Source organism: Camelus ferus, chromosome 30 (assembly GCF_009834535.1).
Source record: "Camelus ferus isolate YT-003-E chromosome 30, BCGSAC_Cfer_1.0, whole genome shotgun sequence".
Classification (NCBI taxonomy): Eukaryota; Metazoa; Chordata; class Mammalia; order Artiodactyla; family Camelidae; genus Camelus; species Camelus ferus.
The window spans coordinates 12,261,120-12,285,549 of NC_045725.1; the positions used below are offsets into that span (position 1 = coordinate 12,261,120).

The window sequence follows — 24,430 nt, forward strand, 5'->3', positions numbered from 1 at the left end:
TCGGGTTTGACTTTATTTGTAAAATCCCATTTGCTGATGCTACACCAACTACCTGCTTTGTGAAGCTGTCACTTAGTAGCCTGTGCCCAGAGGAAATTTCCCCAGACCCCTAGCAACATCCATTGTTTGGAAAATGAAGGTAAACCTAACCTAACCCTTCCTCATTTTCTGTTTCCACCTGACCTCCTGATTCTGTCTATGCAGCACTCCCTTTCGGTTTTTGCAGCAGGCAGATCAGCTGTGGCCTCAGGTGTAGCTGCAGGTGGAGAAGTCCCAAGTAATGCCCATTCAGGGTCACGCAGGCAAGCAGTGCCCTGAAGCTACTGCTGCCTTTGGGTCAAAGAATCCTAAATCTCCACATCTGGTTATTTTGCACCCTTGGGGCTAGTGACTTACATTTTCGCAAAGTACATTATAGCCGCAAAGGCTGGGAAGCCCCATTGGACCTGCTTACCAGCTCAGGCCAAAAAGCGACGGGCACCCTACAATTTAAGCAGTGAGCTCCCACCGGGAGGAGCTGGGAAGGGAAAGAGGTTGACCAGAGAAGTCAGACCAAGGGATCTTAGGGGAGTGATTTAAGCAATCTCTGCCCCCAGTCTGGCTCATAGGAAACAGGCGATACATATTAATGGTTGTCATTATTGTTGTTAGCAAGCCTGTGCTGTACACCTGTGGTGTGCCAGCTTCTAGCTCGTTGTTTGTATACAGTGATTCCAGTTGGCTTTTGATAGGAGAATGTATCATTCTTGGTAATAATTTCAAATGCATGTGGCTGTTTTAAACAAATGTGTATTAAACATCGACCTACTTTGTCTTAGGGACTCTAATACACAAAGACCCAAATGACACAGTCACTTCTGTCCAGGGGCTGCCATTTGGAGAGAGAAAGAGAGATGTACTTAGAGACAGAGAAGGACACTGGATGCCTCTGGTGCTGAAACAGTGCTTGCTCAGGTCCAGTGGGGGCAAAAGTAGTCAGTCCTCGCCAGGGGGCCAGCAAAGGTGGCATTTGAATGAAGCTATGAGGGCCTGTGACTGCGCAGACAGAAAGAGCAGATCCAAGCATTGGCAGCAGTGAGAATAAAGACTGGAGCCATGTTGCCTCCTGTCCTGTTCAGGGCAGGAGGATGCTGGGTGTGGCCATGGACCGTATGGCCCGTGGGTTGAGAGGTAGGGGAAGGCCGGGGGAGATCTGGAGAGGCTGACAAAGAGGAGGGGTCTGGACTGTAGACCCTGCACTTTGGGATACCCCGCAAGGATTTTAAGCTAGCAGGAGCTGGAGGATGGGGCGATTGCTTCTCTGAGCTGTGCCTCAAAGCAGGGCTTTTCAGACTATCTGTGGTCAAGAGCTATAGGACACAGAACCATAGAGAGCCAGGGAGATAGAAGGGGGTGTCTGGGATTGTTCACCTCTCGTACCACGGTGCTTTCACTAAATAAAAGGCCTGGAGGTTTTAAACCAAGACCCAGAGACGTCCTCTGCTGATTCGGATCTGGTAGAGCTCCCCAAGTGACTGATGTGGCCTCATGAGCCCCGCTCAGACGAGGTGATCGGATCTACCCACGCCTGATAAAATGGAACCAACCAAACAACAAATACGTTGAAGAGCAGAAAGGTAGTACCTGATCTTTTTGAAATAAAATCAGAAAATCCCACACAGTCACAATTAAGCGCAAGGTGGGTCAAGGGCAGGCCAGTTTCACCTAAATAACACAGACCTGTTATAAATTTTATTTTCCATTCAAATATAAAATACACTACACAGAGAAAAAGAAAAGCAATAAAACAAAGATACCTACGTAGAAAGACTAGATTAGCCTGCAAGTGGCACTCTTTAAAAACTGGGTTGCTATCTTTTTGGCCCTGGTGAACATACATGCTTCACAAAGACATTTTATGAAATGTGATTTGACCAATACCTGTGTATTAAACTCCATATGTGTAGCCCTGTTATGAATGCCATGTGGTGTATGAAGATTGGTAAGGGATGCTGAGAGAGGATAGGAAATCTTCAGATCCAAGGAGATGAGCTTTCTTCCATTCAAATGTTTGAATTTCCCTGACCTTAAGAGCCCTTCTGCCCTGAAAAAGAAATTCATCATTAGGAACCTGGAACGATGGGAAATGCTGTCTGTATCTTCAGTTCTGCTAGATGTAGGATGCTGTCAGCATCTCACCTGTGGGGACCAGTCATTTGCCATTTACCACGGAGATGGATTTTACACTTCAGTTCTGCTGTCTTGTCAGCTGATTGCTTTACATGAAAATAAATTTACTTTTAAATACCCTTTACTGTTTTCCTCATGTTAGTCATCCAGTCATTTAACAAATCAACTATTTATTAAGTTCCTAAAGTTTGAATGTGGAAGATGCTCTCCCTGAGATTCCTTGAGACCCTAAAACTAATTCTCAGCAAGGCCCAGCACCCCAAGAAGTATTCACAGGTGTTCTATGAAAAAAAGAGTTTGATTATCAAATAAGTTAATTAAGTACCAGAATAAATGAAACTATTTGATTATCTGCGACGTAACATCTCACAGCTCTGAACACACCGATGAGTGATGTGAATCTATTCACAGAAGGAAAGTCGCTTTTTTCCCAGTTTATCTGACTGGGTAACTCTTCTTTCTCCAAATCCACCCCTTAATACATCAGAGAACACTAACATTCTGCAGAAGATGATTTGGGAAATACTGATCTGGCCTAATCCTTTAAAATTAAAAATGGCAGAAGCAAGCTCAGAGGGTTAAGTGTCCTGGCTGAGATCACGTGGCGGCGGCCAAGCCAGGACTAGACCACAGGTCTCCTGCTGCCAAGCCTGGGCTCCTGCTTTCTCTCTGCTTTGAGGAAGTACCCACCTCAAACCCCCACCTGCCGCCTTCCCTAGACTGCGTGTGTGTATTTCATCAGCCGTGAGACAAGCACTGGGGGAGGGGCGTGTGTGTGTATGACACACACACACACACACACACCAGCCCCTTGGGGCATCAAGGTTGCTTTCACACTAGACCCAGGAACCGCACCGGGGCAGGAAGCAGGTGCAGACCAACAGCCGCAGTGGATTCTGGAGGCCCCTTGTTTGCGGTCTGCATTAACCTTGGGCTGTTGCAAAGGCCAAAGCTTGGCTCGCATTTGAGATCTGAAGCTCTGACATTCAAGAAGCTCCAAAGCAAATGAACCTGAGTGAGTAAATAATTAAACCACAAAGAAAAAGCCCGTATTGGAAAAAAAAAAAAAAAAAAGAAAGAAACACATGCACACACACAAATGTTAGCAATCTGGCATAAACTCTGGAGAGCCACGCTCTTGGGAGGAAATCTAGCCCTTAGCAGCCCCGCTGTGCCTAGTCCCTGCACGGGACACAGGTGACTCATCCCACGTTTGTGGCCGTAGAATGGTGAGACAGGTACAGATCCTCAGGGCCCAGCCTCGTTCAGGACCGGTAGTGATGATCAGCAGGGCGTGGGGCACCGACTTCCTGGTGCCCCGGCTCCATCACTCACCAGCCGGGTGGTCTGCGTGAGTCCCTTCTCCGTGCGCCACCTCCTGTCACATCTCCAGTTCGTGAACAGTGTTATTTCACATCACAGATGTGCTGTGAGGATTAAAAGGAGGGACTTCAGGTGAGAAGGCTCTGTCCTAGGCATAGAGGAAGTGCTCAAAAAGTATTTTTATTTTTTATTGTTATTATTCTGAAGCCCATGGACCCTGAATTTGAATTCAAAATTTTAAAAGGATGGCTTTTGGAATCGAACATACCTGCACCTCAATTTATAAAGTTGAGTCCCACCTCTCTAACTTACTAGGTCTAAGACCACATAAGCATATAACTGAATCTTTCTGAGATTCTGTTTTCTTTATCTGTAAATTGGGGTCTATTCTGGGACTCACTGTAAAGTTAAAAGAGTTGATGCCTATAAAGGGTGTAGAGAGAGTTTCTAACTGGCAGTAAATCATCAGTGCCCCGCAGCTCTTATCCTTAGGTTTCTCCTATCTCAAACCCTGAACCGACTCCTTAACCTGCACTGTGGGGCCAACCCCCAGGGCACGGAAAGGCTCTGCTTAGTCATCAGGAGAAAAGGTTATAAAATTGTCCCTCAAAGATGTACTGTGAAGGCAGGTGTTCTGGTGTGTGTTCTCTCTGACTCCAGGTAGAAAGAGCCCAGGGCAACATCTTTTGGACATGGTATTTTGGATCGATACAGAAAAAGAAATACAGGAAGTATGTGTGTACAACGGATATTCTGGAGAGAGAGAAAGGGAAAAAAAAAAGAGCAAAGAAGGGCGGGGACGGCAGATAAACTCAATCTAAGTTTGGTTATAAACTCTGGCAAATGTTCAGTCCGGAACGAACACCAGCCAGAAAAACTGGCTGCAGCTGGCAAGTGTCCCAAACTGTTCTGAAGAAGGAGAGCCCACGAGTGGGGGAGTGCCGCCTGATGGATGAATCAGACTGTGGATAAAATGCTGCCTTCCAGGCACTAGCCTTTGAATTACCCTGATATGTTGATTTAATTCAGATCCTTGATGTTTCCTGAACATTGACTTTTTAACCTTAATTGTCTTCTGATTTATTGGTAAATCACTGTGCTTTTTTACGTTTCCCTGGTAGAAGTTTAAACCTTGTTTCCCAGAATGATTCTGTAACCTTAGGGCAGATCTTAGGGCAGCCAAGCTCAATTCACAGAGACCAGTCGGCCGGTAAACACTAGTGTCCCTGAGGTTTTTGCCCAGGGCCGCCCAGCTGAGAGGAGACTGTCCCAGAGAAGTCCTGGAGAGCTCGCAGTCCCTCCCCAGCCTCCGAGGAGCAGTCTACAGGCACCACAGAGTTCCGTGGCAAGGCACATCTTTCCGTCTGAGGACCACAGACCCTCCCTATTCTTGAGTGTGGGATGAAGTATGCAGCATCCTAAAACCTCCCATATCCCTGAAACAGATCCCTCCTCCCGTTGCAGCTGGGGCGGTACCCAGTCTACGGGCCAGCACTAGTTTGGGAAGAGCGAGGGAGAAATAGCTCCATTATTCCTCTCCTTGTAGAGGAAACTGACAGTCACAACTGATGACATAAAACGCCGAGACAGGCTCATATTTTAAGACTGTCAATACGAACTTCACCCTCAGAGGCTCCGATTTCAAGAGGCATCACATCACGTTTATTGCAAGCCAGCTTCTTTCTGTTCCTACTGCAGAGGGGGCAAGAGAGAAGCCAGAATGAGGTAACGAGGTGTCTGCAGAGGAAACGGTGTCATTTTATCTTATACCTGGTAGTGATAATCATCACAAAACCCAAAGAGACCGAAGCCCCAAAGAGCAAGCGTTCAGAATCTAATCCCACTAGCATGATTCCACCCCAGATTTCCACTCCTCACAGCGCCTTTTCCCTCCTTTACCTGCTGATCCTCACAAGGGTCCCCTGAGGTGGGCGGGGCTGAATAGGGTTCGCTCCACTTAACAGGTGAGGAGACAAAATTTTCAAAGGAGGACTGTTACCGAATGTCAGAATAGAAAGCTGTGTTGCTTTCATTCCTGACGAAGTGGACAGCACAAAAGCGTAGTGAACTTTGTGGATGGATGTGAAATGCGTGTTTGCCAAGCCCCCTCCAGTCCCCTCCACCCCGGCCTGAGGGGCCTGCCCGCCAGGGCGCTCAGTGAATTAGAGCTGTCTGCTGACGTTTGTATAAAGCTCCAGGATGCGATGCCTTTTGAGATTTCTCGTGAAATATCTTTAATCGCTTGATAATAGACACTCTTATCCCAATTTTTTCCAGTTGTATTGAGAAATAACTGACATATAACTTGTGTTAGCTTAAGCTATACAACATAATGATTTGATATATGTATTTATTGCAAAATGATTATCAGAATAATTTTCATTAGCATCCGTCATCTCACACAGTTCCAAGTATTTTTTCCTTAAGAGGAGAACTTTTCAGATCTATTCTCCTGACAACTTTCAAATTTACAGTAGAGCAGTGGTAACTGTAATCACTGTGCTGTCCATCACACCCCCCAGAACATCCCTGTTTTAAAGGTGAGGCCATTGAGCCTCAAGGAATGAATGATTTGCATAAGATCATGTATATAAATAAGTGGCTGAACCCAAACTTGAACCCAGATCCGTCTGACCTCAGCCTTGGTGCCATGCCTTTTCTCCTTTACCAGAGTGCAGATGTGAATTCATTTGTTCCACAATTTGGGGTTGGTGTGCCGTGAGGTTCCCCCTTGGATGGGCTTGTCCTCTCACCTCCGGTGTCCTGGTCTGGAAGTTGAGCGTGGAGCAGGGCTGGGTTCCCATCTGGTCAATGCTACCCGGACCCAACTGAAATCTGCATTTGCTTCCCGCTGCAATCCAACAGGTCACTCCCCATCTGTTCAGTGTGTTTCTGCACGGAACTGTATTCCTGCAAACTACCTGATTTTAACTTGATCCCCAAGCCCTGGATATTGCTTGGCCCTTTGTTCTAGGATGACAGCAGAGGAACTGCCTCACTTTAATCAAGTTCAGGGTCACATCCGCTAGAAGTCTGTCTCAACCTGAGGCTCAGTCCACAATCTTGAAGCAAAATGGTAGCCATTGACAATTTCTGAATAGCATTACCTTTCATAATTTCAATGACAATTCAGTGATGTTTGGTCCATAGAGATGATCACAAAATTATGATTCTACTACATGTAGTGGGGTAATATTGTTGCTTATAGAACAAGTCTGAAATGTTGAGCCATATTGATAGAGCTGGTGGTTTTGCTGTAAGAATTTGAGAAGAAAGTATTCCAGACCTAAGTGCTAGCAAGTGATCCACGCTGATCTAAAAACCACAAGCCAGCTCTGACACAGAGGCTCTGAGGGAGCTGAAACATGGTCCGGATTCAAGAAAACCCTCAATGCAAGTTTGTATTTATTTTTTTCTGAACACCGCCTACTGTTCAGATATTGGCTGGCAGAGATGAAACGGGTGACAGTCCCGTCACTTTATTCGTGTTCATTTAATAGATTTATAAATACAGGAGTTCCTTTCTGGTTACTACATTCCTATTTCTAAAAACCTCTGTGGATGCTAATTTGGAGGTAAGGAACCTTCAGGGTTCATCCACTGGCCCTGTGAATAGGGCAGTGGCCAAGAGAGGTAACGTTTTGTTCTTACAGAGTTTATGTTCTGGTCTTGGTGGACCCAGACAATAAGCAAGGCAGTAAGTCTATATTAGAATTTCAGATATTGATAAATGCTGAGAAGGCAATAAAGCAGGTTAAGAAGATGTAGAGTGACTGGGTGTATTTTAATGCAGGTGTCAGGATCATATTAACGTATTTGGTAAATTGATTGCCGAAGTAAGTCTCGGGAAATAGTTTGCACAGTAAACTGTTTTCAGGGCTCAGCATTATCTGATGACAATTTGCATCTTGTTACAAACCACGGCTTCAGTAAGGTAGAAATGAGGACATTTTACTACACTGTGTATTAAAAGAGCCAATTTCATAGATCATAGAATCTCAGAGCTAGAAGGGAACTTCGAGGTCACCCAACTCCAAATAGCTTCTCTGATTCACAAACGCCTTCTGCCACGTTCCTCTGCTAAGAAAAAGAATTCCAGTTTCTAGAAACTAATTACTGTATGAGACAACCAAGTCCATATCTGAACAGCCCCAAGCCTCCCTGCCAAGCAGGGGTGTGGAGGGAACCGCTTTCCTTGAATGAGTGTGTAGAAGTTTCCAGCAGAAGACAAGTGCTCCACTCCTGCCGCCGGCTTCAGACACAACTTCATCATCTCTGGAGTCAGCATATGTTTCTGTGCAGCAAGTAGAAAGTGCAAAGCATGATTTAGGGAAACGGCAAAGACTCCAGATATGAATGCAGGAAACACCAGTTTTCTAGACCTGGGAGGGCGCAGCCTCTCCAAACCAGTGTTTCCCTCTGGGCCTGTGTTGATTCGCTTGTGAAATGAGAGGGTTGTGTTAGACCAGTGGTTCTTAGAGTGTGGTCCCCAGACCCATAGCATCAGCCTCACTTGAGAACTTGTTTGAGATGCAAATTCTCAGGCTTCATCAGGACCTTGCTCAGTCAGAATGTGTAGGGGCTGGGAACAAGCAACGAGGGTTTTAACACCCCCCACCCACCCACTCAGTTATACACACACTCAAGTTTGAGAATAACTGTTCTGGATGAGCTAAAGACTCTCAATTCCAGCTGTAACATACAGCGAATCCCCCAGGTAGTGCAATAAAAACCAGCCTGGCCGCCTGCCCCATCTCACCATGATCTCTCAGGTTCCAGTGGCTTTGTGCTCTCTCGCTCGCTCTCTCTCTCTCTCTCTCTCTCTCTCTCTCTCTCTCTCTCTCTCTCTGGATCTGTGAGCCAAGCTGCAAAGCCATCAGCTTCAAGAGGTGACTCTAACTCCCAGGACATGCACCTCCCTTAAAAAATCTATATCCGGTCTTACACGCAATCAATGCTTCCAGTCACCTTGTATCTAAGCAAATTGAATAAAGCTGGGAGCTCAAGCAAACCTGCTTATTTATCTCGTGACAAGGAAACAACTTTCAGTTCTGCAGGACTTGACACCTTTGTCAATAAAATCTGCAGATGGCACAAACACAGAGTTGTTTTAGAATTCATCTTTCTGACAATAACAGGACTTTGCAAGAGAGGAGCGTCTCGGGGCTGTGGCGGCCACATCTTTGCCCTGCGATCACTGACGGCCCTGCTCCAGTTTACATTTTCCATGGGAACCATACACTGAATTTACATCCTAACAGAGAAGAATAAGGAAAGAATTTTCATGCACATGCCCCCTTTTGGTTGGTTTTCCCCCCATATATCTCAAGGAGGCAACCAGATTTGATTTTTTCTTTTTAAAGAAGCACTTAGTTTTAATAGCTGATTAGCCTGCAAGAAGGTCGACCTTGTGTTTTGTTCTAATTAGCAATAAAAACAACAGGGTATTACGTTTGCAGTTGCTTCGCTGTAGCATCTTTCCAAGATTTTCTGTTCATGCTGTTTAAAAGTGCTGCAGATGTCGGAAACGTGCATTTATATTCAGAGCGAGCTGATTGTAGGAAGCATCAAAAAGCTCCCCGTAAAGCGGAAGTTTGGAGAAGGTGGGGTGGGGCTGAAGGTAGTAATAGCCCCTCAATTGCTTGATTGTGGGAATTGAAGTTCCTGGTAGAGCGAATTGCCCATTGTGGTTTCACAGCTCTGGGATAAATGACACTTCCAATAACATTCTCCAATGCAGGTGTAAAATATACAGATTGGGTGAGGAAAGTGATGGTGTCACTGCAATGCATAAAAGCCAAAAAGTTCAGAAAGCGAGTGTAGGGCCTGGAGCCGGCCTGGGAGACAGGGGGCACCAGCTGGAGGGTCCTCACGCCAGGCTGTCTGGGGCAGCCAGCTCAGGGGGCTGTGGCACCAGCTGCATCTTCTGTACCTAATTTTGGATGCTTCTGTGATCATTACATCATTTAGGTATTCCCTGCCTGGAGGTTTTTTTTTTCTTTTTTTTCTTTCTTTCTCTTTCTTCATGGCTCTGGTTTGCTTTTTTCTCCCCCTCAACTCTTCTGAGTTTGACATGAGATATTGAAAAGCATATTAAACCAAGCAACAGTGCAGCGTTTTGATTGTATGTATATTGGGGAAAGAACAAATTTGGTGAGCTCTGAGATAAATTGTTATCCATGTAGATAATTAGAGAGACTGAAAGCTCTTATGTATTTATGTGTTTATGTATTTCCCCTAGAGCTGAATATGTGACTCTTCCTTTTATTTTATTCCTGTTCCCAGGAGGTCATATAATTCCCTGCTGACTTACGAAGGCAACTTTTACTAGTCTTTTTTGATTCTACTTTTAAAGGCTTTGAAAGTGAGTGTGGCATTGTGGGGGGCACCCCAAGCTCCACTACCAGTTTCCTCTACAAACCCAGCCCATGGCCTGAGGTCACCTTGTGCTTCTGCACCTGATTTAACAGAGGGCAATGCCAAGGCCTCCAGCAATTAAGGAATTTGCCCAAGGTCACAGGATGACTTAATTCCAGCCACGATGATTGTTGTGATTAAGGGTACCTGTGCCCTGAGGAGTTACTGAAAACCTCTGTCTAATATTTCCCTCAAGCTCCAGACCCCCAAGCCTTACTAGGTGGGAGCCAGACCTATAAGAAAATCCCAATTAAGACACTGAAAAATGAGGCAGGCAGAACATGATGGGAAGTATTTTAGTTTACAGAATCATAGGATTGGATGCATTTGTGCATATCCAAACAAAGTCGGAAGGAAAGAGTATGGAATAATTTTTTTAAATGAGTAACTTAAGGACTTACTAAGTGTTGGGTTCTATTCTAAGTGCCCTAGATACATAAACTCATTTTTCTGTTGCCCAGCCCTAACGAACAGGTTTACTATGACCCCATTATATGGATCAGGGAAATGAGGCTCAGAGGAGTGGGGCAGATTCTTGGGAATGTAGGGCTAGAGGGAGTGGAACCAGGATTTGCCCGGAGCCAGCCTGGTTGCCAAGTCTGTGCTCTGCATCACTGCAGCACAGCTCTGCCACTCAGGGCGGGTCTATAGATTTAACCTTAATCCCTCATGCTGCAGCAGCAGCCCTCATTCCTCCTGCCAAGTAACACCAGACGTGGCCATCTCCCATGCCAGCTCAGTGACAACTGCAAGCCATCAGCCTGCTTCAGTAACCTCCCCCCATCACTCATTCTTTTCCAATAAATAATGCTGGTACGAAACTGTGGAAATAGCCACAACAGTAAATCCCTGTCTGCTGCCTGTCTTTGCACAAGTGGCCCATCTTTTCCAAATTCCACTTTTGTCATTTATCAAAAAGATGGCTGTTCCTACCCTGCCTGTCGTGTAGAAGGTGCAGGATCCCGAGACGACGTGTAGCCACGAAACAAGGCATTGTTGGGACTGTGATTACACATGGTGAGGGTGTGGTGTGGAGTAGAGAGGTCATACATCTGAAGGACTTTGCCCTCGTGATTCCTGAAACATAGTAGGCACACGCTGGTTATTACATTACTAATTTTCAGTGTCCCCCGTGTAGCCGAGCCGCACCCTGTGGGCCTTCCGGAGTCAGATCCATCCGCCATACCCCCTGCTGTAGCTCCTCCCTGAAGCACCCAGATAATAGCATCTCATGTATATTTCCTGAGCTTTTCAGATGCTTAAAACTGCCACCAAAGGGAAGAAATTAACTACTTGATAATCGAGAGCACGTGGCCCCCCACCTCCTGGCAGCTAAGGGTTGGGCGTGTTGACCACCCTGTTCCCTCAACATCAACCAATCGGAGAGATGTGCACGAGCTGATCACTTACCGTGCGACCCTCCCGCGCTTACCTGGACTTTAAATAAGCTTTGCTGAAACCCTTCTGGGAGTTCCGGGTTTTCTTGGGCATGAGCCACCCCGTCCTCCTTGCTCGGCCCTGCAATAAACCTTTCTCTGCTCCAAACTCACGTTTCAGTGTGTTTGGCCTCATGGTGCAGCGGGCACACAGGCTTGCCTTCGGTAACACCTGCAGTGATTTAAAGTTTACATGTAAAGCTCAGTCCACACTCAGTTTGCAGAGAATGCTCGATGCCTCTGAGATAAGCAGGAGGAAATATTGTTTCCATTTTTTTTTTCAGGTAACTTGAAGCTTTTTTTTAGAGTCCCATTTCATCCAGGTTTTACCTCCCTAGAACCGTGCTATCCCTCTGTCTCTCTTTTTACCCTGCGTGTAGTGATAACACAGTAATAATAATAATTCTGGCTTAATGCAGTCACTAATACGGACCATCTAAAGCAATGGGATCCATCACAGAGGACAAGGTGTATTTATTTTGTGTGACTTTCACACAAGGCCGCAGTTCCTTGTGCACTGATTCATTTCCTTCTCTGTGGTCTTAAAATTGTCAGCACAGCTGTTCTGTTCTTACAGTGTCTTGGTGCCTCTCTATTCATTTTTCAGTAATCACTTTGTAATCCCCCATTTAGTATCTGCAGGGTTGCTTTTAATCAGCTTTTAGGGCTATAGATTCTCCGTTGTGCATCGGCAGTGTTCAGCCTTTAACTAGCTACCTTGTCATAAGAACCATGATTTTCTCACCAGATTTACAGTGATGGCCAGAGAGATTCTGCAGAGGAAGCTAACATAAACTTTCTGCTTTAAAAACAATATTTGGCTCAGAGAACTGAAGTGTACAATACTCCAGGAGAGCCTTGTTGCCAGAGGAAAAACCACAGGCAACTTCTAGGCTTTTGGTTTTAAAGTGAGAAAGCAAAATAGTCATCTGCCACAGAGTATTTAAGGAACAACTGTAAAGTGATAATGCTTCTCCTGGTGTGCATAACCGAGCGTCTCCATCCCAGTGGGCACTGCCCCTCGAGGTGTCACTGTGTCCCCTTATCCCAGAGACACATCTGTACATGACTGTATTTAAAGGTCCTTCTACAGAGCAGCCCTGAGTTATTTTGTTGACACCTCCTAGTCAGATATGCTATTTGAGACACACAGGAATAAGGTGATACAAAACGTTAAGACTCATGAAGCCCCTGGCACCCAAACCCCAAAACCAGGACCGCTACCTGCCCAGCAGTGACCACACACAGATTCTGATGCAGCTGTCTCTGCTCAAATGTTTTGAAGCTCTCTTGGAAATTCTTTCAAAGCCCTGCTCCATTCTTCAGAGCATCAGAAATATCTTCATCTTTAGAAGGAAGATGTGATTTATGGAAAGAGCCGAATCACTTGGAGCCAAGTCTGGCAGAGAGGTCAAGATACGTAACGTTAGTTTAGAATTACCCGTTTTAGATAAGAGCGCCGTCAGAGTTTTCTCAGCGATGACTGGTTTGCTTCCCTCAGTGAAACTCGAGCAGTTTATTATCCTTAAGCTTACAGTGGAAAAATACACATAATTAAAACAAATTTATTATTACTAACCCCAGTCTTTATTCACATTTGTGATAGCATCCTAGCAAAGTAGCATGTACGTGCATATATAGAGGTGTGGGCACGTGTGGGCTGATTATGTATAAATAGGCAAATCAACCTATAATTAGACAAACAGCCTTTATAGATAGATCTGGCTGTATATACTGTTTCTCATGGGATATTTTCAGTCCCTTCTCCCAGACATAGTTTCCAGAATTCTCCTACACATGTGAACCTTTTTCATTGTTGATATTCCTCAAAGATAAGCAATTCTTAATTCTTTTTTAAGGTTGCATCCTTATTTTAGAATCTGCTGAAAATTACAGACCCTTTTGTAGGAAAAAAAAAAAAAAAGAAATGTATACACATTCATGTGGTTTGGCAAGGAGGGGCCTTGAATGCCCTGTTCAGAAATTTTGTCTTAGGAATACAGAAAAAAAGGTGATTTAAAACTCCATATCATAGGATATATTTCTAAAAGCAAGCTTAACATTACTTTTCAAATAGAAGCTGCAAATTATTAACTATATAGCATCTTTAGTTAGTTTACTGAATTTTAGATTGCCTAAATAAGGCTAAAAACATACATGATGATAACAAAGGAGAAAAGTGAGTGGGTCATTTTGTGCTGACAGTTAGATACAGCAGACAAGATATACTTTAAAGCTGATTAAAGTGTAAAACACATCCTTTTAAATGTAGATACCGGTTGGGGGTGGGGCGAGTCTTAAACGCTAAAATTGATCAGAAAGCACTAAGACAAAGAGGTAGGATGTCTTAAAATTGGTAGTCTTTTAGGGACATCTGCCTATCCCAGAGTGTCCAGACTTTTCAGTTTACCGGCTGGCACGTGGGGGATAGAAGACTGATGCAGTGTGCATGCAAGCGGGATGCATGACCCCAAATCCCTTCATAGGTGCTAGATTTCACAAGGCAGCACCCTCAGTGAAAGAGTAACTAGATTGTAACCCACCCCACAAGGAGAGGAAGGAATCTTGCCTCTTTCCACTCGGGTTGGAGGGACCAGTAACCTCTGAGAAATTCTTAGCCCCAAGACACTTCTCACATGAATGAGGGCCAAAATAGATACTTCTTTGTGGCTTGAAAATGACTGAGCCAAACTTTTGGTTTAAAATGCTGCCAGGTTGGTGGGACTCCCTAGGCACCCAGCAGATGTAACTGTGAATTATATCTGGAAAAATGCATTTAGAAACCCCTGGATTCATAAAATGGCAAAAACATGAATCATGATGAAATATGATGTAAAATTCATGAAGGAACAAGATTTGGTACGAGTCAGCAGGAACAGTAAAGAGAATAATGAGACCCACTGAGTCTGCAGAAATGTGAACCACCCTCAAAGATAAGTTAAGTGAGCTTGGTATGTTTGAAAACATAAAGGAGGGCATCAAAAGAAAAATAAGTACGATGGACTATGAAATATGACAAGATAAGTACAATGGACTATGAAATATGACAAGTTAAGTTTGAAAACTATGCAAGTAGAAATTCTAATAATGCAATATATAATAATTTAAGTAAGAAACACAGTGATGGATAATATAGCAAATTAGTCATAAGGAGAGAAACTGCACTGGAAGATGGGTCCAAAGAAATTATATATAATGTAGACGGAAAATAGAGGAAATTAATAAAACCAAGGTTAAGATCATAGGATAAAGCATAGTTTTTATCCACTTGATTGAAGGTACAGAAAAGAGATAGTAGAAGAAATAGGAAAAACAATCACACTTAAGAATTTCCATGAAAGGTATGAATCTCCAAAGTAAAACAGCCTAAGAAATTCCAAGATCTGTGCACCCCTCCAAAAAATGTCTCAGAATAGACACCCTGTAATCAGACAGCAGTGAGGAGGAAAAGATAAATAACCTATTAAAAAAAAATTAGGCTTTTAGCTGACTTCTCTACAGTAACAATGAAATCTAATAGAGTGTTGAAAACTATCTTCAAAGTGCAGAGAGAAAAACTGTCAAACTGGAAAAATATTCACAGCAGTACAGTCTTTCAAAACCCAAATGAAGTTATTTCAAATATAACAAAACTGAGAATGTTTACTACCATTAGACTCTCCTAAAGGGAGTTCTAAAGTATGTACTTCAAAAAGAAAAAAATATTATCTCAGAGAAAAGATCTGATGTAAAAAGATATAAAGAACAAAGAGAAAGGGAAAATTGTGGGTAAATTTAAATATACAAACATTGGCTACATGAAATAACTTTTTTACATGTCTAACTTGCAGTGCTAAGGACAACATAGAAGTAAAATACTGAATAATTATAGTATAAATGGTTAGAAGTAATAAGGTTAAAATGATCAAAGATTACTTTATTGTTTTGAAAAAGGTTAAAATTGAATTTTAACATTATTACATTAAATATGGATTTTAGAATGTTTAGGGCAGCCTCTAAACAGAAAGCATTAAAGGTATAACTTACAGATTAGTGGAGAGGGAGGGAAAAAATGAATGAGAAAAAAAGAAGTCAAAAAGGGAGGAATCTTAAACTGAAAACTGTACAATAAAAACTGTGAATAAGTCAGCAATCTTAGCAAACCAAAACTTTAAAAAGATCAGAGTGGCTCTTCAAAATCATAATCCAGAAATATGCTGGTTATAAGACATATACCTGAGATATATGAAAACATATGACTGCAAATAAACATATGGGGAAAATATGCCAGGCCCATAGTAATAGGAAGCTGGTATACTGATGTGTTATGATCCGCCAACATCGTCTTTAATGATTTTTGCCTTAAAAGTTATTGGTAGTCAAAAAGGTCATAACGCAACCTTAATGATAGAATGTTCAGTTAAAACTAAGATTTATAAACTCTAAGTTGAATGTACATAGTAACATAGATTAAAACTATACAAAGGAAAGATAACAAAAGGAGAAAAATTGACAACTTGATCTCAGAATGGAACATTTCAACCAATCTTTCTCAGTAATGAATCAAGGAAGCAAAACCAGGTTAAGGATATACTAAATTGGAGAAATACAACTTGCAAGTCTCATTTTAATACACAAACATAAAAACCACATCCAACTAATAGAAAATACAGCAAAGCACACGTAGAGCAGTAATGAAAATTGATGACAAATGTCAAAGAATCAATGTCATGGAGCTCATATTCTCTAACAAAAGATAGATTAAAACTCAGATAATAAAAAAATAACTAAAAACCTGAAATCATTGGAAATTAGAAAATATACTTCTAAATAACTCATGGATCAAAACATTAAGAATTGAGTATTAGTAAAAATATTGAAACTTATGGGCTGCAGCTAGGCTAGTTCTTGTAAAGAAATGTATACATTTAAAGATTTATTTTAGGAAATAAGAAAGTCTGAAAGAAGAAAGGTTACAGTATTATTTGAAAAGTTAAACATTATTTTTTAAATGAATATATCCAAAGAAAGTCAGAAAATCATACGGAAGAAAGGAAATCACAAAGATAAAAGCAGAAACCAAAAAAAAAAAAAAAAAAAAAAAAAAAAAAAAAACTGCAAAACAGATATAAGAGAGAGTGTCAACAAAATTAGACATTTGTTTGAAAAGACTGATTAAATTAGTGAATTTATGTCAAGAATAATCCAGAGGGGAAGGGAAGGATAGAAAATAGTGAAAGATAATAGAGAATGAAGGAAATGCATTATACAGGGCATATAACTACAAATGCACTTGACGAGTAATATATTACAAACACCTAGTTGCTGACTTTTGAAAACTTGGAACAGGCACAGATCTAAAAAAGAATAAAAGTTACCAAAAGCAATTCAAGAAGAAGTAAAAAACTCAAATTTTCTCTTAATTTTAAAATATATTAGATCAGTAGTTTATAATCTCTCCAATGATGCTCTGTCCAGAAGATTTTCAGTTAGCACTATCAGGCATTCTGTTCTTACACAAACTCATCCATAACAAAGAAGTGGGAATGTTGCAGCAAAGTGTGTTACAGCTCAGTGTTACAGCTCAGTTGTGACAGCAACCTGGATCCGGACGAGAGACCAAGCAGCACTCGGAGAGTTGGAGAACTCAGGTTTATTAGGCCAGTGAGCCCAGAGGAGTTAACACTCCAAACTCTGGACCTCATCTGTAGGTTTACACAGGCTTTTATAGGGTGCCAGTCCAGACTTTGCAGCATCATATGCAAATAAGGTGTAACAAAGTTGACCAATCAGGGATGAGCTTTTTAGAAATGGACCAATCAGGAGTGATAGAAATGGACCAATCAGGAGTGAGCTTAGGGGAACCAATAGAATCTTAGGGGTAAGTTCCACTTTCCTAGAAACAAGCCCTTTTATAGAGGCACAAAAGCGAGATAATACCCCCAGGGCCAGGGAACCGGATGGCACCGGGGGGAAAGTAGTGGCCCCGCCTGGGGGTCCTGCTGGTCTTTTCGTGGGCTTCCCACCTCAGGAACTCTCCGCAAAATGCAGCCTAGCTCATCATGATCAAACATAGACTGAGGAAATAAATAGGCTGATTTCACATAAACATAAATATAGACATAAAATAGATACATATAAACATAGATTTAAAAATCCCATACCAAATTATAGCAAACCTAAGCTAGCAATGTATTTGAAAAAAATACATTCTGACCAAGTGTGATGTAACTCAGGAATTACAGTTTTGATTTGACGCTAGAAAATATATTAATGTGAGTCCCCTTGTTAACAAAACAAAGGGGGAAAGCCACAAGATTATCTCAATTGATGCAGAAGTCATTAGATGGAGGTCAACATGCATTTGTGATAAAAAGCTCTTGGCAAACTAAGAATAGAAAAAAAAAAATGTCCTTATCCAGATAAAGGATATCAAGAAAAAAGTTCTCTAGCAGACATCATACCTAACAGTGAGACAGTCCCTCCCTTTGCTGTTAGGAATGGGCAAAGATGCCCACGGTCAGCTCTGCTGCTCAAAGTTAAGCTAAAGGGCTCAGTCACCAAGACAAGGAAGGCCAAAACAATAAAAGGCATAAGGTTGGAAAAGAAGAAACAAAACTGTCGTTATTTGCTTTTGATATGATTACACTGAAATCTAGAAAGAATATATGAACAAGTTATCAAAATTAATAACAATGTAATAAAACTGAATTATAAATAAATATGAATAAGCCTTTTTTGATGTGTATTTCCATGTGTTGCCAGTATATAAAAATGCAAATTTATGATAAAAAATAATATGCTATTATAAATAGAAGTAAATTTAACAAAATATGTATATAATTTCTTTTTTTAATGAGACTTATCAAAGTATTAAAAAATTAAATTGAGAAAGATAAATATTGATGGATAGAGAAACTTATAATCATAAAGGTATCAATTTTCTCCAAATTTATCTATAGATTTAACTCCAATCAAAATTTCAACAAGCAGATTTTTGGAACTTGATAAGGTAATTTTAAAACTCATTTGGAAAGCCTATGTGAGAGGTAAAGAAATGGCCAAAATACTCTGAAAGAAGAAAAGTTGGAGAAACTTACACTGCTAGATACACCAACCCAATTTCATATGGATTACATAATTAAATGTGATAGTTGAAACTTTAAACTTTTAGAAAACACTTTATAATCTCAGGATAGGAAAATATTTCTTCGGACAGAAAGTACAAGCCATAAAGAATTGACAAATTTCACTATCTTAGTGAAAAATGTTTATCAAAAGACATATAGATAATGTGGTAACCTATCAACTGGGAAAATATTTGCAGTTCATATAACCAACAAAGGAGAAGGAGTCATAATACTTAAAGAACTCCTATAATAAGAAAAAGACAAGCAACCTGATTTAAAATAATAATAATAATCTGGATAAAGGACATGAAAATGCATTTCAGATAAGACAGAAGAAAAATGGCTAACATCATTTGTAATAAGGAAAATGCAGATTAAAGCCACATCTACCAGATTGGCAATAGTCAAAGTCTGATACTAATACCAATGGTTAGAAAAGCTGTACACCACTTTTCAGTGGGCATGATCATTTAGAAAACAATTTGGCTTTATACAGTAAGATTAAAGATGTAAGTCCTACAGCCGTTCTGTCCCTAGGTATCTACTCTGGAGAAGACCTCACGTACATGCACAGAAAATAAATACCAGAGTGCTCTCAGGGAATATTTTTTTGTAATAACTAAACACTGGACACAGCTTGGGTGTCCACTGATGGGAGATTGGATTTTTTAAATGTGGGATGTTCATCCAAAGGAATGCTATCAGCAAAGAAAGCGAACAAGCCAGCCACATCTCCTCACCATGCATAAATCTCAGAAATTGGATGTTGACCAAGGAAAACATGTGACTATTTTCATAAAGTTTGCAAGTATGAGAAAACAAACAATATATTTTTCAGGGATCTATCTATCTATCTATCTATCTATCTATCTATCTATCTGATAAAACACAAGGAAGGGGAGGGTGAGCAAGGTTGCGTATGTATTTTCGTACATTGCACAAGGATATCCAGCCAACAGGGTAATTGGAGCTAAAATCTAGTCCTTTATAGCTACTCCCAAGCCTTTTACCCTGGTGTGAGCGATGCATCTTCAATCCAAGGAACGGGGACCCTTCTCAAGTTTACTCAAAAACACCACGTCAGGGATGGAGGTCACGTACATGGGAGCGTCAAAGGTGTTGGCGGTATTCTGTGTCTTAAGTTGGGTGGTTGTACCTAATTGGCCATGTTATTTACACTTTGTAAGTGTATGCATTCCTGAAATACACATACACACACATACACACACAACATACATAGATAACTGTATACAGTGTATGCAGTTTAAATTTATGCACATATATGGAATATACAGTACTATATTTGTATAAGCTTCGTATGTATGCTGTGTGATGTGTCTTCCAGTTTTTAAAATTGTATGAAGTATATGGCATTACATTTTCTTAATATGACTATTTTATTAACTAATAAAAGGAGAGTAAATAATGTATTTCTTACGGTTAATCACTGTTTCTCCTGGGGAAATAGTATACATTTTGTATTACAGATTTATCTGCACACGTGCAACCTTGCTAGCTGGTTTGAACTGATCCTTGTCTACGGAGTGTGTTTTCCCAACTCTGAGACACCAGCGCCTAACGGGCCCATCATGCAGTCTGAATGAGGTGACCCCAAGCACCCAGCACAGAGCTTATGTTACGTGAAACATCAAGTAGCTATTGTCCTTGTCATTCTTTCTCTCTCTCTAAAAATATTAACACTTAGTGGTGGTTAAGAACAACGTTTGCCTGGAAGATGAAAAGTCTTCTCAAGACAGTTGCTCAGAGAGCTGCAAATGAGAGCCTGCTCGCCCTGGTCCAGACTGTCAGAGAAGCCGGGCTCTCAGCGTACAACCCGAATTCACGGAGAAGAGGGACTTCCCATGCGGAGGTCAGGGGCCTGGACGGAAGCCAGCTTCTCCCCTTGGCCGCATCCAGCTGGGCAGGCACCCCGGGGAGGTCCCTCTGTGGCCACGCCAGCACCAGCGAGAGAGCGAGGCACCCTGCCTCAGCCTCTGCTCCGTGGGGCGCTGACACCCCCACCCGTGAAGATAAATGGTTGGACTGACTCAGAACCTTCCCTTCCCTGTACGGCTTCGTCGTCTCTGAAGGGCTTTTCGCATGTGCGGTCCCGTTTGTGCTTCTGAGCGCTGCTGCGAAGGAGGAGAGAGGACGGCAGAGGTTAGCATCTCCACTTCATAGGATGTCGACCCTCACGTCCCGAGCGGTGAAACGACTCGCAAAGTCAGGCCGGTCTTCTTGCTCCTCCTACGGTCCTCTTCCTTCTCAGCCTGTGGAGGACTGGATTCAGGAAGAAACGCAGGAGAAGCAGGGGGAAAGGGGGAAAGTTCAGGGGCCAGGTGAGGAAGGAGGGTGCAGGGAAAAGACTCACTGAGGAGCGGTGAGAGCTAGCGAGGCAGGTCCCGGCCAGAGGGCACCTCCCAGAGTGTCTCCTGGGAGCCCCGTCGCCCACTCGGGGAGAGCAGATTAGGACGAGGGGCGACACTGGCCGCAGGGAAGCAGCGTCCTCAGGGCTGAGCAGGCGTTCTTGAGGGTGTCTGGACTGGGAGTTGACACTTCGGTCTCCCTGCCAGAACCTCCTCTTCGTTCTCTTCTTCACTGCAGCCCCCACTGGGCAAGCAGCATCCACCCATGTGATACTGGCTGACCACCCAGCTCTCTGAATAGGCATCTCTAGCACCCTACGGGCATCACCCACAGCCACCTTGACCTCGGGATGGGCCAGCCGACTCAGGACCCCACTCAGCTGCCAGCACACACACCTTGCACTGCTGGCAGTAACAGAGGTCTGACGCTCGGCCTGTTCGCCAGTTGGCTCCCGGCTCTAATCCTTAAGTGTTGCCGTATTGCCAGTGTGAGGCTGTGTCTTCCTGTGCAACATTTTTTTGCAAAGTTCTAGCCAAGCCCTGGCAAGATGCAACTGCAGACAAGAAAAAACAGTCTCCCCTGAGGTGGAGGTCAACATACAGTGGTGCAATTCTTGGAATCTCAAGACTGAGTTTTTTTTAAACTAACAATTTGATCTCCATTGCCTTAGCGTAAATTGGAAATGGATACCATATCTTTAATGCTAATTAGGCATTGCGTTATTTAGTCTTCCAGGCCTCATGTAAATAACAATTAGCAATAATTTAGCTGTACGCGCTGGCATCTCTAAGCCATACCATTGTATACCATTCCAAATTCCTTTGCATTAATTAGGATCATAAGCCAATCAGTACTAATTAGGAAGAAAATAAGTATATAATAAATGGAACAAAATTAGTGATTTGTATCTGGTCGGTAGCTCCTTCCCTCTGCAGTTCATCAAATAGTCTTAATGCGTAGGAACTTCGCGTAATTGAAGCTAATTATGAGGTTTCCCCTGCTACTTTGAGCCTCGTGTTCAAATCCCATGAAGCTCATTAAATAAGTAACAAAACTGGAATCTTTAACACATATTGTAACTTGGATCATGTTAATTAGCACCACACGCAAAAGGCAGCGAGAGGCCTTTTAGCAGCCCGTGCTCCAGTTGCAGGGAAGGGAGATGGGGAGCTCTATGGTTCTGCGGGGCTTTGAAGGGGCCAGGCCAGTGATGGGGGCGCACCGTGCTGGGAGAGCTCCGTGTGGTGTCTCAGGGGCAGAGGCGGGGCCTGGAACCCCAGGCTGAGCCGCCCCCTGACTGGGCGTCTCCCGCGGTCCCCGTCATGCACAGAAAACACGTGAGGTGGGTGGTGGCCCAGGTACAGGGGACTCCTTACTCCAGGAGCTTGGCCCACACTTGGCTCGTCTCTCTGGCCCTTGCTTTGGGCCGGTGACAGAGCTTTTCTCTTCCAGGTGGAGTGGTGAGCATGGTGGACCCCGGAGAATTCACTTGCCCCACGCAAACTGAAGTTGTAGACACATAAACCCATGTGTCTGTTTTAGTCAGACATATGCACGTGCAGTAGACATATTGACGGCATTCACAGCTTCCAGCCCTGATCCTGACGGATGCCGTTCCCTTTCCCCACGCAGCTAGATCCGTAGTCAGCTCTGCAGGCCTCGGCTGAACGATGCTTAGAAATCCACTCACCTTCCGACGTGCCTCTGGGCCTCCTCTCCGTGCCTTGGAACTGTCTAGAGTCAAAGTCAAGCCCTGGACATGACGCTGGTGCAGGTGGATGCGGGGAAGTCGATCCACAGGGATGCTGGTTTATGTGCACCCCGCTACAGGACCAGAACTCCATAATAATATTATTTACTGCAATTTTATGAGAAGTAGTTCTAACACTTGTTACTCTGCCGCTGTGACCTCTGACACTTGATGGTTTAATGAGAAAAAAGGCGTGACAAAAGATTTCCAGGCACCCAGTTGATCAGAGCTAGTGATGTCTTTGGCTGTTGACGTTGACCTGATATATGTGGAGGTAGAATCTTCTGGCTCTTAGGCAATAAGCACTTAATAATCCTGAACAGCCTTCTAGCCTCAACTAAGGTCTCACTCCTAAATAAAGCAGCTCCTACTATTTATTCTAGCTCATAAAAATCATTTTTCTGAACTCCTATAGCTGTGATTATCGATCTGAGAGCAACTTTTGCATGGTTCCATGTTGTTTGATGAGAATCTTCTGAGCAAGTCTGGTCCCCTAACCAGACCTCTCTGTTATTCAAGCAGTCCTCATGTGTCCTCTTCCTTTAAAGCCCTGCAGTGGCTGCCGACCCAGACTGAGAGCCAAAAGTTTCCAAAAAGTCCTGATTCGTTGATTAATTCAGCATTTAAAAGGGCATCCTGGGCTCAGGATAACTATGATACTTTGGAAGAACAAAATATAATTTTAATTATTATTCTATTATTTTCAGTATGTTAATGTGATGTGATGTGAGTGGGTAGGAAGCCGAGAAGTCTGCAATCTTGATACTGACTACTAAATGATACCAGAAAAGAGCTCTGGGACGTGTGCAGTGTGTATCCACATCACTTGGGTTATTTTATTAGGTATTAATAAATTGAGAACAAGGGGCTGTGTCTACACATAGACACAATGGGAAGGAAAGTGAGACCCACCAACTCGTGGCAAGCCCTCTTACTAACTCCCCATTTTAACAGGGAAAATGATGGTTATTAGGTTGCCTGCATAGACAAAATTAGCTGCCCTGGTTAATCCATTTTACACTGGTTGATTCAATTTGTGTATTCGGAGCCCCCAGCAGCACACACGAGGCATTTGGAGGACGCAGTTCCACATCATGTGATGCTGAGTAATTGACACACCCTGCCACTGGTAGCTTACAGTCTGGTGGTTTTCTTATCAAGAGCTTGAGACTGATCATAAAGAAATTAAACACAGCTGAAGTAAAGTGTTTAACCAAGAAAGAGAAAAAAAATCAGGACACAGAAAGCTTGTTAGTTTTTCTTTATTTAACCAGAGATTATACTTGGCAACATTGTTTTGTCCATAGTCCAGTGTTTCACTATATGACGCTGATCTGTTTGCATGCCTGCCTTCCCCACTAGCGTTGGACTCTGATTTCCTTGCTGGCGTGAACAGCAGCAGTGGCTCTTACATGGTATTTAAGCAAGAGGAATTCCATTTGGCATAAGGAAGCCTAGGCTGGGCTTTTGAGATAAAATTCTCATTCCCAGTAGAGGTTGAAACAGGAGGCTGGACTTGGTTTTTAGGGAAGCAGTGCAGACATTGAACTTGGACAGACGAGAGCACACTAGGGTTAGTAGACTCAAGTCATTCGGCAGAGGCACAGTCACGAGGGGAAAGCAGGAGGCAGGGATGAGAACCAAGCCCCGGGGGCAGAGCAGGGCAGCAGTGCGCAGCCCGGGTGCTGGGCAGCCCACGTGTTGCCCTGAGGTTTTCCGTACGTGCTCCCGGCTGGAAACAGAGTGGCTTGGGAGGGTAGGGAAGGAATGTGGGGGTGGTACCGGAGACTACAGTTAGAGCCCTGTGGGTCATTACAAAGCCTGCTCCCCACCAGATCTGTACCAAATTGATCTAAATG

At 43.0% G+C, this 24,430-nt stretch overlaps 1 protein-coding gene and 1 long non-coding RNA gene across 4 annotated transcripts in view; both read left to right on the forward strand.

Annotated features, from left to right (window-relative positions):
- The window catches only part of SETBP1 (SET binding protein 1), a 363,259-nt gene that overhangs the window by 276,528 nt on the left and 62,301 nt on the right, over positions 1–24,430 (forward strand). The window lies entirely within an intron of this gene.
- Positions 521–22,871, forward strand: LOC116660628. Its single transcript, XR_004316206.1, has 3 exons — positions 521–533; positions 12,499–12,505; positions 17,627–22,871. It is a non-coding gene; the product is annotated as an uncharacterized LOC116660628 (long non-coding RNA).